General features: G+C 45.0%; 1 long non-coding RNA gene across 3 annotated transcripts in view; it reads right to left on the bottom strand.

Moving 5' to 3' along the window:
• Positions 1-15,114, bottom strand: part of LOC117016745 (uncharacterized) — a 73,163-nt gene that overhangs the window by 40,939 nt on the left and 17,110 nt on the right. For 2 of the 3 annotated variants that reach the window (XR_004421953.1, XR_004421955.1), the window contains exon 4: positions 4,453-4,639. The exons of the other annotated variant lie outside the window; for it this stretch is intronic. This is a non-coding gene — a long non-coding RNA (uncharacterized LOC117016745). The remainder of the gene's footprint in view (positions 1-4,452; positions 4,640-15,114) is intronic. 3 annotated transcript variants of the gene reach the window in all.

Here is a 15,114-nt window from a genome sequence, read left to right as displayed (position 1 = left end):
AAGGACAAGGACTCAAAGTGAAAGGGTGGAAATTGACACTCCAAGTAAATGGTATCCAGAGAAAATCAGGTGTAGCCATACTGATATCAAATGAAACAGACTTTAGCATAAAAACGATAACAAGAGACAAAGATGGACATTTCGTAATGATAAAGGGGATTATACAACAAGAAGACATAACTGTCATCTGTATTTATGCCCCCAATCAGGGAGCACTGAAATATACCAAACAACTATTAACAGAACTAAAGAGAGAAATTGACCAAAACACAATTATAGTAGGGGACCTAAATACATCATTGACAGCTATGGATAGATCATCCAAACAGAAAATAAATAAATAAACAGCAGCCCTAAATGACACATTAGATGAAATGGACATAATTGACATTTATAGAGCACTTCATCCTAGAACATCAGACTACATTTTTTTTCTAGTGCACCTGGAACATTCTCAAGGATAGACCATATATTGGGACATAAAACTACCCTCAGCAAATTTAAGAAGATTGAAATCACACCAAGCATATTCTCTGATCACAAGTCTTTGAAATTGGATATCAACTGCAAAAAGAAAGCAGTAAAAAACACAAATACATGGAGATTAAACAACATACTTTTATAGAATGACCGGGTCAAAGAAGAAATTAGAGGAGAGATCAAAAGATACATAGAAACAGATGAGAATGAAAATATATCCTACCAAAATTTTTGGGATGCAATGAAAGCAGTTTTTAAGAGGGAAATTTATATCATTACAGGCCTATCTCAAGAAACAAGAAAAATCCCAAATAAATAATCTCACGTTATACCTTAAAGAACTAGAAAAAGAAGAACAAATGAAACCCAAGGTCAGCAGAGGAAAGGAAATAATAAAAATCAGAGCAGAACTAAATGAAATGAAATAGAACACAAGAAGAAAATAGAAAAAGTAGTGCGACAAAGAGCTGGTTCTTTGAAAAGATTAACAAAATTAGCAAACCCCTGGCTAGGCTCACTAAGATAAAAAGAGAGAAGACACTAATAAACAAAATCAGAAATGAAAAAGGGGAAGTTATCATGGATGCCACAGAAATACAAAGGATCATCCAAGAATACTATGAAGGACTATATGCCACCAAATTCAATAACCTAGAAGAAATGGACAAGTTCTTAGAAACATATAGCCTTCCTAGGCTGAACCATGAAGAACTGGAAAATCTAAACAGACCGATCACCAGTAACGAAATTGAATCAGTCATCCAAAACCTTCCCAAAAGCAAAAGTCCGGGACCAGATGGCTTCAGTAGTGAATTCTACATACCTTCAAAGAGGATCTAATACCTGTCCTACTCAAACTCTTCCAAAAAATTGAAGAAGAGACAATACTCCCTAACTCATTTTATGAGGCCAACATTACCCTGATACCAAAACCTGGTAAGGGTAACACAAAAAAAGAAAATTACAGATATCGATCTCTGATGAATAGAAACACAAAAATCCTAAACAAGGGCTGGCCCGGTGGCTCAGGAGGTTAGAGCTCCATGCTCCTAACTCCGAAGGTTGCCGGTTTGATTCCCACATGGACCAGAGGGCTCTCAACCACAAGGTTGCCAGTTCAATTCCACGAGTCCCGCAAGGGATGGTGGGCTCCGCCCCCTGCAACTAAGATTGAACACGGCACCTTGAGCTGAGCTGCCTCCCAGATGGCTCAGGTGGTTGGAGTGCATCATCTCAACCACAAGGTTGCCGGTTGGACTCCCACAAGGGATGGTGGGCTGCGCCCCCTGCAACTAGCAACGGCAACTGGACCTGGAGCTGAGCTGCGCCCTCCACAACTAAGACTGAAAGGACAACAACTTGAAGCTGAACAGCACCCTCCACAACTAAGATTGAAAGGACAACAACTTGACTTGGAAAAAAGTCCTGGAAGTACACACTGTTCCCCAATAAAGTCCTGTACCCCTTCCGCAATAAAAAAATCTTTAAAAAAAAATCCTAAATCCTAAATCCTAGAATTTTGATTCTAGCAAATCGTATGCAACAAGGCATTACAAAAGATTATTCATCACGACCAAGTGGGGTTCATCCCCGGGGCACAAGGATGGTTCAACACACGCAAATCCATCAATGTGATACACCACATAAACAAAATAAAGGACAAAAATATGATTATATCAATTGATGCAGAAAAAGCGTTTGACAAGATACAACATCCATTTATGATTAAAACACTTAATGAAATAGGTATAGAAGGAAAATATCTTAATATAATAAAGGTCATATTTGACAAACCCTCAGCTAATATCATAATTAATGGTGAAAAACTGAAGCCCTTTACTCTACATTCAGGAACACGACAGGGCTGTCCCCTATCACCTCTGCTTTTCAACATAGTGTTGGAAGTCCTCGCCAGAGCAATCAGGCAAGAGAAACAAATAAAAGACATCCAAATTGGGAATTAGGAAGTTAAATTGTCACTGTTTGCAGATGACATGAGCTATATATAAAGAACCCTAAAGATTCCACGAAAAAGCTATTAGAAACAATAAACGAATACAGTAAAGTTGCCGGCTACAAAATCTATGTACAAAAGTCCATTGCATTCCTATATACTAACAATGAAATCTCAGAAAAAGAGATTAAAAAAACAATTCCTTTTGCAATTGCAACAAAAAGAATGAAATACCTAGGAATAAACTTAACCAAGGATGTGAAAGACTTATATGCTGAAAACTATAAGACATTTTTAAAAGAAATTGAAGAAGACACAAAGAAAAGGAAAGACATTCCGTGCTCATGGATTGGAAGAATCAACATAGTTAAAATGCCCGTATTACCCAAAGCAATATACAGATTTAATGCAATGCCCATCAAAATCCCAATGGCATTTTTTTAAAGAAATAGAAACAAAAAAATCATCAGATTTGTATGGAACCACAAAAGACCCCGAATAGCCAAAACAATCCTAAGAAAAAAGAACAATGCTGGAGGTAACACACTCCCTGACTTTAGCTTGTACTACAGGGCAACAATAATCAAAACAGCATGATATTGGCAGAAAAACAGACACACAGATCAATGGAATAGAACTGAGAACACAGAAATAAATCCACATAAATATGGACAGATAATTTTTGACAAAGAAGCAAAAAACATACAATGGAGAAAAGACAGCCTCTTCAATAAATGGTGCTGGGAGAATTGGAAAGCAACGTGATAAAGAATGAAACTGGACTGCTATCTGTCACCATGTACTAAAATTAATTCAAAATGGATCAAAGACTTAAGCATAAGACCTGAAACAATAAACTGCATAGAAGAAAACATAGGTACTAAACTTATGGACCGTGGGTTCAAAGAGCATTTTATGAACTTGACTCCAAAGGCAAGGGAAGTAAAAGCTAAAATAAATCAATGGGACTATATCAAACTTAAAAGCTTCTGCACAGCAAAAGAAACCATTGACAAAATAAAGAGGCAACCAACTGAATGGGAGAAGATTTTTGCAAACAACGCCTCCATCAAGGGGCTAATATCCAAAATATACAAGGAACTCATACAACTCAACAACAAAAAAACCAACAACCCAATTGAAAAATGGGCAGAGGACCTGAAGAGACATTTCTCCAAAGAGGACATACAAATGGCCAACAGACTATTGGAAAAATGCTCAACATCACTAATCATCAGAGAAATGCAAATAAAAACCACAATGAGATATCACCTCACTCCAGTCAGAATGGCTATCATCAACAAGACAAACAGTAACAAGTGTTGGAGAGGCTGCGGAGAAAAAGGAACCCTCATACACTGTTGGTGGGAATGCAGACTGGTGCAGCTGCTATGGAAGGCAGTGTGGAGGTTCCTCAAAAAATTACGAATAGAATTACCATATGATCCAGCAATCCCTCTCCTGGGTATCTACCCCAAAAATCTGAAAATATTTATCCATAAAGACACGTGTGCTCCAATGTTCACTGCAGCTCTATTTACGGTGGCCAAGACATGGAAACAACCAAAATGTCCTTCGACAGATGAATGGATAAAGAAGTTGTGGTATATATACACAATGGAATACTATTCGGCGGTAAGAAAAGATGAAATAGTACCATTTGTGACAACATGGATGGATCTTGAGATTATAATGCTAAGCGAAATAAGTCAGACAGAAAAAGCAGAGAACCATATGATTTCACTGATATGTGGTACATAAAACTGAAAACAACAAATGAACAAGACAAACAAATGAAGAAACAAAAACTCATAAACATAGACAATAGTTTAGGGGTTACCAGAGGGTAAGGGGGGAACGGGGCTCTAGAAGAGGGTAAATGGAGTCTAATATATGGTGATGGAAAGAGAACTGACTCTGGGTGGTGAACACACAATGTGAGATATGGATGATTTATTATAGAATTGTATTAACAATTCTCACCCCAATAAACTTTAATTTAAAAAAAAATTGATTACCTGAAAAGAAAAAAAAAAATCCTGTGTCTGCTGATCTCCTTCCAGTACTTGCCATCGGCCAAACATGTCAGAAGCCAGAGGCAAGGCAGGGGCTGATGCAGAGCATACAGGTCAGCCTCCCAGGGAATAGAGCAGGTGGAGAGGGTTGGCAGCAGATCTGGAGGGGCAAATGGAAGAGCTTGGAGAACTTAAAACAAAATAGAGAATGTGATGAGCCTTGTTACCACAATGCCTTGAACATCGTTAAGTCCACAAGTCCTCAGCAAATGTTAATTAATTTTGGACTTTGGTCTTCTTCTCTCTCCCTCTCTTGCTCTTTCTGGCCGCCTTTTTTACTTACTGCTTACTTCCTGGTTTTCAACAAGTCACGAATTGTTGAGGTAAATTCCAAGTAATCAAGTATTGTTATCTATATTGGAGGGTTTTGAGGGAGTAATGAGTGTGTAAAAAAGATAACCAGGTACTCTGGGGACTAGAGACGGGAGGGAAAGAAAAGAATGGGAGGAGGTCAGAGGAAAGGATGGAAGAAAACCGTATGTTACCTATCAGGCTGGGATGAACACAGGATAATGTTACTTTATGATGAAATTTTGCATTTCCTGGGATGTGATAACTATGCCTTTGTAATTGTACAGCCTTGTGAGAGTTGCAAAGAAGGTCTTCCTGCCATAAATGCAAATCCTTGTTGTAACTTCTAGATTAATAGGTTTTATCTTAGTGCCCCTTCCCTCCAAAACCAAGTAGTCAAATGTGTTCACAGGGATGTTCAGATGCTTCCACGCTCTCATCTAGGTGCCTGGTTCAGGTGCAGCTTCTGTTCTGATTTGGGAAATGGCTTCTGGGAGTGCGTGGGTCCTCCCATTGGATGAGTCCAGGTAGGAAGGGTGGCCCAGAGAGTGGACTGAGCTCGTGAACCTCAGCGTCCTTTCCTTAACGCTTTGCCTGGTGTTGACTTGGCCCCTCAGGAATCTCTTTAACTCCACAAGCTATTCTCAAGTGTGTGGTACAGGCTCCGGAGCAGAGAATTCTGCCACTGTTCTACCTCCAGCACCCTTCTCACATTTGCTTATCCTCCCTCCAGGCCTTTGCACCAACCATTCTCTCTGCCTGGAACACACACTGTCTCTCTTCTTTGCCTGGCTAACCTCACCTCATCCTCCAAAACCCCTCAGGTGTCATTTCCTCCAGAGAACCTTACTGGACAGTGTCTCCGCCACTCAGTGCCCACAGGGGTTGAGAAGCCCCTCTGTATGCTCCCCCTAAACCTCTTTGATTCTCGCACCCACACTACTCAGCACACTGTCATAGTATCCTGGCCTAACTCTTATCAACAGATTGAACACATCTTGAGAAGAGACCCTGACAGATTCATCTTCCTTCCACCACCGTCCAGCAGAGTCTGCTGGCACACAGAGGGCACTCGATTAAGGTTTACTGAGTGAGTGTTTAGGGCATAATTCAGAAAATAAGAAGTGTCACCCAATCCCAAAGCATCAAGTTAACCAATTTATATGTTCTAGAACATTCTTCCCTCCTCCTGTCACCCTGGCTCTCCTTCCCCAACAGCAGTCAGGACAGTTCACCTGCTCTTTCCTCAATCTTCTTCTTTTTCAAGTGTCCTCTTTTTCTTTTTCTTTTTTTTTTTTTTTAAAGATTTTATTGGGGAAGGGGAACAGGACTTTACTGGGGAACAGTGTGTACTTCCAGGACTTTTTTCCAAGTCAAGTTGTTGTCCTTTCAATCTTAGTTGTGGAGGGTGCCGTTCAGCTTCAAGTTGTCCTTTCAGTCTTAGTTGTGGAGGGCGCAGCTCAGCTCCAGGTCCAGTTGCCGTTGCTAGTTGGAGGGGGCACAGCCCACCATTCCTTGCGGGACTCGAGGAATTGAACTGGCAACCTTGTGTTGAGAGCCCACTGGCGCATGTGGGAATCGAACCGGAAGCCTTCGGAGTTAGGAGCATGGAGCTCTAACCGCCTGAGCCACCAGGCCGGCCCCTTCAAATGTCCTCTTAAATGCCATTTCCTCAGAGGCCATCCTGACCACCCACTCCAAAGTACTTGCTTACCCATCAGTGTATTTTAATTTGCTACCCAGCACTTATTGCTAGCATTAACATTTTATGCATGTGTTTGTTTAGTTGTTGTCTGTCTCCACCACTAGCCTGTCAGCTCCCTTTGAGCAGGGACCTTATCTGTTCATGGTTGTATGCCAGGCATCTCGCACAGTGTGTGCCACATAGCAACGTGTCCATTCAGTATTTGTTAATGAATACAGGCTACTGTTGCTACATTCTGATCCAGTTTGATATATGTCTTCTACTTTGTTGGTGGATTAGGTGCTCCAGAGAAACTCAGAAGGCAATGGCGGGTGGGAGGGCCATCTCCGTTCCCTTCCTAGGCCAAGGCCCATCTACAGCTTCTTTGTGGCCAGATGCTGAGGAATCTCGGCCTTTGTGTCTACAGGCCCCAGATGCTGGAAGAGCTCTTCCAGCTTTCTGTGAGAGCAACTCCAGCTGACAGAGGAATGCACCCAGGGCTCCTAGCTGGCCTGGCACCCAGCAGCAAGCAGGCAAAGTGGCCAGCACTAAGGACAGACGTCTTCCTTTTCCCATACTGCCACCCTGAGAGTGCACGTAGCTGCCGGGCTGGGAGCAGAAACTGGCCCTGCCTTACTGGTCGTCCCTGCCCCACCCGCTCCGGCAGAAATTGCTCTGCCAGCTCAGCGGAGGGCCAGACCTGGAATCTTTCACCTGCCCGTGGCCCTTCCTTGAAGGCCTCCGGTTTACTGGAAATCATAAAGTGTGAGAGACAGCCTTTATCACACCCTGAACAGTGCACTCTTAATATTTAACGCCAGAGGCTGAAACGACCAGGGACATTGGCCTCCTGGTTACTCCCATGACTGATATTTGCACCTGGTAATTGAGGTCAACTTTGCTTCTCTTAAGTCACGTGATTTGCCTCAAGGCAGGAAGGTGTCAGGGCCAGTTGTTGCAAAGACACCAGGAGGTGATCACAGAAAGGCTGCAAACCAGCTTTGGCAGCAAAGACTGTGTTTCTCAAGCAGCCAGCTTTGGGAACAGGAGCTCAGCTGGCAGCTGGTAAAGGACCCACAAAAGGTCTACACCCCAACATTTTACTCAGAGCCAGCTTAGGATACCTTCTTTCCTCTAAGACACCTACTGAAAGGAGCCCCTTTGAATCCTTTTTGGAAGAGGGTGGGACATAAATTAATTAACAGACAAATTAAGCATATTATGTAGGCCACCCAGAAGATTCTGGTCACTTAAAGTTCTCCAAATCACAGTACAGGCTCCACCCTAACCAGACACTTAATCTTGCTCCAGACTTTGCTTAACCTCAGGTATTCATCTCCTGGTTGTCATGGAAACTGCTCAGATAAACAGCATCACAGCCAACCTGTCCCCTGTGCCAGTCTTGGATCCTTCTGAGAGCAGTGGAGCTCCCTGGTGCCCACTGGTGGCCCTGCCCACTGGGCTGGAGGCAGCCCTACCCCACCTCATCTGAGGTCTCCTTCACATGGCCTGTGAAGGCACATAGTTGGTGCTCAATAAATACCTACTGAATGAAGACACCACCAGGGGGTATGTTAGTTCTCAGGCTTCAAGGCCCATAGGTAACCCCTCAGTGGTTACTGTGGCTAGAGTAGATCCACCTCTACCTGTCACCTCAGTTACCCCAGGGACTGCAGGCCAGACCTAAAAATGTGGCCACTCATCTTCTCAAGTGATCTAGTTGGCCCACAGACCACTTCCTCTGCCTCCAGAGCCAGGTGGATGCAGACTTGTGAGGAAGCAGCTAGCTGTGGTGAGGCTGGAGGGCAGGTGAGGACGAAGTCTGGCGACACTCGCACTGGATGCCACACCCCACAGTCAGGGGGGCAGAAGGCCCCACCACCCGCACTCGGTGGAAGGTCACCTTCACTGTCCTCGTGTCCACCTGAGGACTGAGCACACTCTCAGACCGTGTCCCTAACTACCCCCGACGATGGAGGGCCAGCCTCAAGGGGATATTGCAAGAGGATTAAGGAAGAAGCCACTATCCCTGTAGACCCTGGCATGGCTACCAAAGGAGGACCCACAGTGTTCTTAGGAAAGCTTCTAAAGTAGGACAGATTTTCCCCTTCGTGACTGACACACAGCTCAGTGCAGAAAGGGGGCTGGAGGATGGACCAGACTCCCCGATCTGTCAAGGCCACCAAGTCAGCCAGTGCCCTGTGTAAGGAGATAGCACAGGGGCTGAGCACGCAGCTCGATCTATGAGAGCCAGATCTTCATGAAACAGTGCAGCCTTAGGCATCATTTAACCTCCCCGTTTCTATAGTTGGTTGCTATGAGAATTAAAGAAGATAATGTATGTAAAACTCTTAGTATAGCAAACCCTCCTACATTTGAGCTATATAACTATTCTTTCTTTCAAGAACACTGAACTGAACAGAAAAGAAGCAGAGACATAAAATGGCATGGCATCACACACCAGCAGAAGCTTCATCATCCACCCTGAATAACAGAAATGACTGCAAATAACAACATAGCAAAGACAGGGGTGAGCTCTTTGGTTCAGTCACTTTAGGCTCCCGCATCACAGCAGATGCACGAGGAAGTCATTTCCACCCACAGACTGGTGGAGACCACTGATATATATGCTTAATAATAATGACGAGGATGATAAAAATAGCTACCATGGGCCATGCACATGCTAAGCACTTCACACAGGTTATTTTATGTAATTCATACTGTAAATCTGTGAGGTAAGTATTCTTGGCCCCATTTCACAGATGTAGAAACTGAGAGTTGAAGAGGCTAAATAATTTCCCAAGCACACCCCCACCCACCCACCCACACACAAATAAGCAGAGCTGGGATTCAAACCCAGGTCTAAGGGACTGGATTTCTCCACTGTGCTATGCAGCCTGAAGCAAAATTTGAAGTGCTGTCCATTTCCTGGGAAAACCCACCTGGGTAATCCTTAAATCTACTTTGCCAGGAGAAAAGGCACCAGCTAAGACCAGTGGGAACAGTCCTCAGGCGACAGGGTGACCAAGGCAGGCGCAAAGGGCATCTGCTGCCCCCTGCCCCATAGGACAAAAGTCAGCTCTCTTTTTCCAAAGAGCCTTAGGGAGACTCCTCCCACACCCATTTCTCAGGCCTGAGCCAGAGTCCTGCCACAGGAGTGAGCACCCAGCTTTGCGAAGGGTGGGAGAGTTCTAGAGTGCCCACCTGACACCTGCATGCCTGTCTCTGCCCCCTCCCCACTCCAGGTTCAGTCTTGTGATGCCTGGGTAGGGGTGGGGCGATGGGGGAACTGCAGGATCTGGCCAGCATCAGGCAAAAGTGGGGAGAGGAGTACTGGAAGCATATCACCCCCCAGCTCCCTGTCCTCAGCTCCCATGGATGCCCCTCCCTGGGGAGCTGTTAATGTCCAGGATTAAGGGACATGTGTGCTGAGGAAGCCTTGTCCCCCTAACGCTTACAAAAGCCAGAACCAGCTGCCAAAGGGTCAGACTCAGATAGAAGTGTCTGTATATTAACATTTTCTCCTGGAGACCAAAATGAATTCCAGGAAGAGAGCACCGACATGGGACCCCTGGAGCCCGGGCTCCTGTTTCCGGCTTTCTCCATAACTCTCCATATGACCTTAAGCAAGTCACTTAACCTCCCTGGTCTCGGCTTTCCTTCCTATTACAGGGGAAGAATTACATGTAATCATCATTGTAGCTGACATTCACGGAGGTTTTCCTCTGAACCAGGCGCTATGCTGGACGCATCAGCACATTTATCCTCAGAGTTTCTGAGGCAGGTGTGGCTTCCATGCCCGTTTTCAGACGCGGAAACTGTGGAGGAACAGGAGAGTCCAGGAAACATGCCCACAGTACACTAACGGATGGTAAACAGGGACGTAGCCCTCAGCACCATGTCTGTTTTTCCAAGCTGTTAACCACTGTGACATACAGAGTCACTTTATAAAGATCAAGGAGAGATGTCAACGTGTTTTGAAAGCCAAAGGGGAAGGGCTGCATAATATGAACATAAATCACAACCCCCTGGACATGACTTAAGGGATATTCCTAATTTCCCTAAGAACACTCTGGAATCTGTCCACAGAATCACAGACCTCCACGATGGGAAAGATCCACAATAAGTCACTGTTTTCTTCCCCCAATCTGTTTGGGGAGGAATGCTATGACGAGCCAAATTCTACAGGTGAGACCAGAAAGGTCAAGGGTGATGAGCTTAGGCCCTCAGGGGGCAGGTGAGGAGGGAGACAGAACCCGGTCTCCTGGCTCCGAGGGGAGAGACAATGATGAGAAAAGGCCCATTTGTGTCAAAGTGGAGCCCCTCCAACCAAAATCGCAACATGTTAGCGTAATATCCAAGTACGTCTTTTCTAACCTTAAAAACAAATTTTATTTCTCCGCCAAGCCGGTCAACATTCAGTTCTAAATGTAGTTGGTCCTCCTTCCCTCCTCACTAAGCTCTGTAAGGGACAAGGCTCACAGTTACAGACACTAGAACTAATGGCACTTAATAGCGCCAAAAAGGGACAACGTGTGTAGAAGGATGCTGAGGCGATCAAAAGGGTCTCTGGGAGGGCTGCAGATTTAGAGGCCAACCAGCCAGGAACATACCTCAAACACACCTTAGAGCTGTGCCAAGAACAAAATCCCATCCTCCTACGGTGGCCTGCGAGGCTCGTGACCAGCCCCTCCTTCGGTGGCCTCTGCTCCTCCCTGCTCCCCATGCACTGGCCTCCTTGTTGCTCCCCAGACAACCCCATCTCAGGGCTACGAACGTGCTGTTCCCTCTGCCTGGGACAGACATTCATATCTCTTGCTCCCTGGCTTCACAAGGTTTTTGCTCAAATAGCCCTCCTTAGAGAAGTCTGCTTGGACTGCACCTGTCGCTCTGTGCCCTCAGAGCACCCACTGCTCCCTGACACTGTGTTAAGCACGGTCTGTCTCCCAGATGGGACCGTAAGCTCCATGAGGGCAGGGGTTTAGGTTGTTCTGTTCATTGCTGTACGCTCACAGCCCAAAGTGGAGCCCGGTACATTTCAGGTGCTTAACGATTTGCTGAAGACTCTAGGAAGGAATGAACAAAGGAATGAATGGAAAACTTCAGTGCAAGGCAAGTCCTCACATTCTCCTGCCTGTGCTGGAGGATTAGGGCAGTGACAAGAGTCAGCTTGTGCTGTGGCTGCAGCTGTGCTGTCACCCTGCCCGGATCACAATCAGCCCTGCGGCTCCCACTTTGGAGGGAAGACTTGTCTGAGGACCTGTATCTCCAAAACTCCCCGACAGTCTCTGCAACTCTTGGGACTTGTCTGGACTGTTGCTGTGCAGACCAGGGAAGCCTGGCTGGGTTCCTGCCCCAGGGTTTCAGACAGGCTGGGAAGTGACTTACCCAAAGTCCTCCTTCTCCCCCTAACCAGCTCAGCTAAGGGAGTGAAAGGGAGTGACTCTGGCAAACACATGTATGCAGTCTTGTACAGACTCACAGGGTCACACAAAGTCAGGGCTGGGTGAAGCCTTGCTGATCTCAAGACCAACCTGTTCTCTGCAGGAAATGCAGGGGTGAGCGTGCGCTTGGACTCTGGGGTCTGGCAGATCCAACCTCCACCAGCCGTTTGACTTTGAAGAAGTATTTGAAAAGATAATATTTGAAAGGCACTGCTTTTCTCAGGTATAAAATGGAAATAAAAGTCCCTCCTTTAAACGGAAGCATATCTTCGTATTCAAAAGTCTGTACTTCCATCCTTTATGATATTAATGTCAAAATTCCTTGGCTTGATAGTCAAATCCTACCACCACTCAAATCAGGTCAACCCAGCTTACCTGGTGTGATCCCTCCAGACTCCTTGGGACGCCCCTGCTCCCTCCCACCTGTGTGCCTGGAAACAACCCCGCCTTCTTTTCTCCCATCTGAATTTACTGAAGCCCCAGGGGCAGGCCTCACAAAGTCTTCCCTGACTTGGGCTTTTCTGGGCACTGGACAATCAATGGTGTGTGAACTACATGTTAACAGGCAGGTTGACTCTCCAATCTGAACGTGGCATGCTTGAGGGCAACTGTCTCTTCTCTTAGGATGTCTCCACACACCCCACCAGGCATTAAACAATCCACACAAAAATTCCTGCTGACTGACTCAAAGTTATAATGCCCCCTGCAATATTCTCTCTATTTCCCAAGGGAAGGAAAAGAAAGATACCGAAATAAATTAAAAGTGGAAACAAATTCAAATCACTCCTATTTCTGCGGGCCTGCTGTGTGTGGGGGAAAAAAAAACAGCAAAAAAACCATCTCTATCTGCAAACCAGACTTGACAAGTAGAGGAACGCCCTAAAAACAATGCACAGAATAAATCACAAGGACCAGCCTCACTTAAAGATTTCAGGAAGGAAAACACAGTTAAACTGAAAACTGTTAACTGGTATTTAAGAAAAAAACACAACAAACAGCCCGGAAATGTTTTTAGGACTGTGTCTATCAAAGTCCCTCAGGGGCTGATGTGTCCTTCAACGCCATCTCCCTAACACCTGCTTTTACTCAAAACCAACAGTCCAATGCCAGAGCTCGGTGAGTCAGAAGCAGAGTGAAACCGGACATAGAGGTACTCAGCTATGAAGCCCATCACCCAGGCAGCAAGCAATAGCCACGGTATCACTGGCCAGGGCCCTGTGGCCACCGGGGTGGGCCAGGGGGATGGTGAGCCCACAGCACGTGGGTGTCCCACACCACCCAGATTCTCCTTCTGCCTTCTTCCTCTCTCTGGTTCAGGCCTCCACTTCCCCCGCCCACCTGCTCAATACATCTGGAAGAAAGTCCTTGCACAACCTTCCACCCAAATTAATTCCACATTATGTCAAGTGAGACTTCAGGACCAACACATATTCCTTTCTTATGCTTTTTAAAACAAGACTATTAGAACAGAGCTTAGAAAATTCAAGTGATATGGAGACGAATTAGATCTAATACCTTTTGATTTTAACCTTATATTAGAAAGTTGATCATTTTGAATGCAATTCTACATCTACACAAAGAAATGGACCGTTTAAATTTCAAACAACATCAGCTTAGTTCTCTTCCTCTCAGATTTTGAAAAACAGGACTTGCTCATTGTGCCTTAACAGAGTCACAAAACACAATCATCGTCTGCACAAAAACCTGTACACAAAAGTGTTCATAGCAGCATTATTCATAACAGCCAAAACATGGAAACCACCCAAATGTCCATAAAATGATGAATGAATAAACAAAATATGGTATACCCACATAATGGAATATTATTCGGGAATGAAAAGGAATGGAGGACTGACATGGGCTATAACGTGTAGGATGAACCTTGAAAACATCCTGCTACATGAGAGAAGCCAGACACAAAAGACCACATACTGTATGGTGCAAAGTAGATTAGTGGTTGCCAGGGGCTAGGGAAAATTGGGAGACTAGGGGGTGATAATTTAGTAGTATAGAGTTTCTTTTTGCGGTAATGAAAATGTTTTAAAACTGACTCTGGTGATGGATGCACAATGCTGTGAATACACTCAAAACCACTAAATCGTACATTTTAAATGGATGGCTTATATGATATTAGAATTATAATAAAGCTATTTAAAAAAAGGACAATGAAAAAAATACCCCACAATAGTAAGTTAGCGACTATTTGTGAGAGTGGCTGTTGTGTAAGTTTATCAGTTTGAAACATCCACAGTTAATGTGTCCTTGTGGCTGTTAGTCCTGAGTGGTCAGAGAAGTGCCCCAAAGCAGTGCTCAGGAAGGTGCCCCTGGGACAAAGGACAGCTTTTCTTTCATTGACTACAGTTTTAACTATAATATACTTTATTTTTATTATTTTTATTTTTCAATTGCAGTTGACATACAATATTATATTAGTTTTAGGTGTACAACACAATGATTAGACATTTATATAACTTACGAAGTGATCACCCCAATAAGTCCAGTACCATCTGACACCATACACAGTTATTACAATACTACTGACTATATTCCCCATGCTGTGGGGCCCAGTGGCACATTCTGCCTAGTCACCTGAGCCAGGTGCTGCAGGTGTGTCCCTTGTTGTGTGTACCCTCCTGTTGTAGTTGAGCCTCTGTTGCTATTTGCATTTCAGTGGGAGGAATTGACCTCAGGCTGATTGGTTGTGAGGACAAGCCGTGACTATAGTGGAGGAGTTGTTGGGCAGGAGCTGACCCTATGGAGTAGGAATTGTTTTAGCAGGGCTCTGGTGCTTACCCAGTGTGCACTTTGGGTGTATCTTTTGTGGAGGTGGTTGGGTGGTGTTTGGGTGTTGTCTGAAGCTGGCCACCAGGTGTGTTGGTTCTGGCGCCCCTTGGGAGGGGCTCTGTTGCAGGCCAACTTCAGCCACTGCCTGTGTCCTGCCATGGGCCACTTGGTATAAGCTACAAAGTTATCTGCAGATGGTTGCCACTTGTGCCACTTGGGCTTGGAGGTACTTGGGAGAGGCTGAGCTGCAAACTGAGGCTGGCTGCCACTACTGCTGGACTTAGGGCCATTCAGAAAGCGGTATGAAGCATGCTGAGGACTGATGCTGATTGCTTGGGGCTTGTAAGCCTTTGAGAGACTTTAGGAAAGTCCACAGCATGAACCAAGACAGGACATTTGTAC

This window comes from Rhinolophus ferrumequinum, chromosome 24 (assembly GCF_004115265.2).
Source record: "Rhinolophus ferrumequinum isolate MPI-CBG mRhiFer1 chromosome 24, mRhiFer1_v1.p, whole genome shotgun sequence".
NCBI lineage: Eukaryota > Metazoa > Chordata > Mammalia > Chiroptera > Rhinolophidae > Rhinolophus > Rhinolophus ferrumequinum.
Note: the sequence above shows the minus strand (reverse complement) of the source record. Positions and strands in the feature narration are given on the sequence as shown.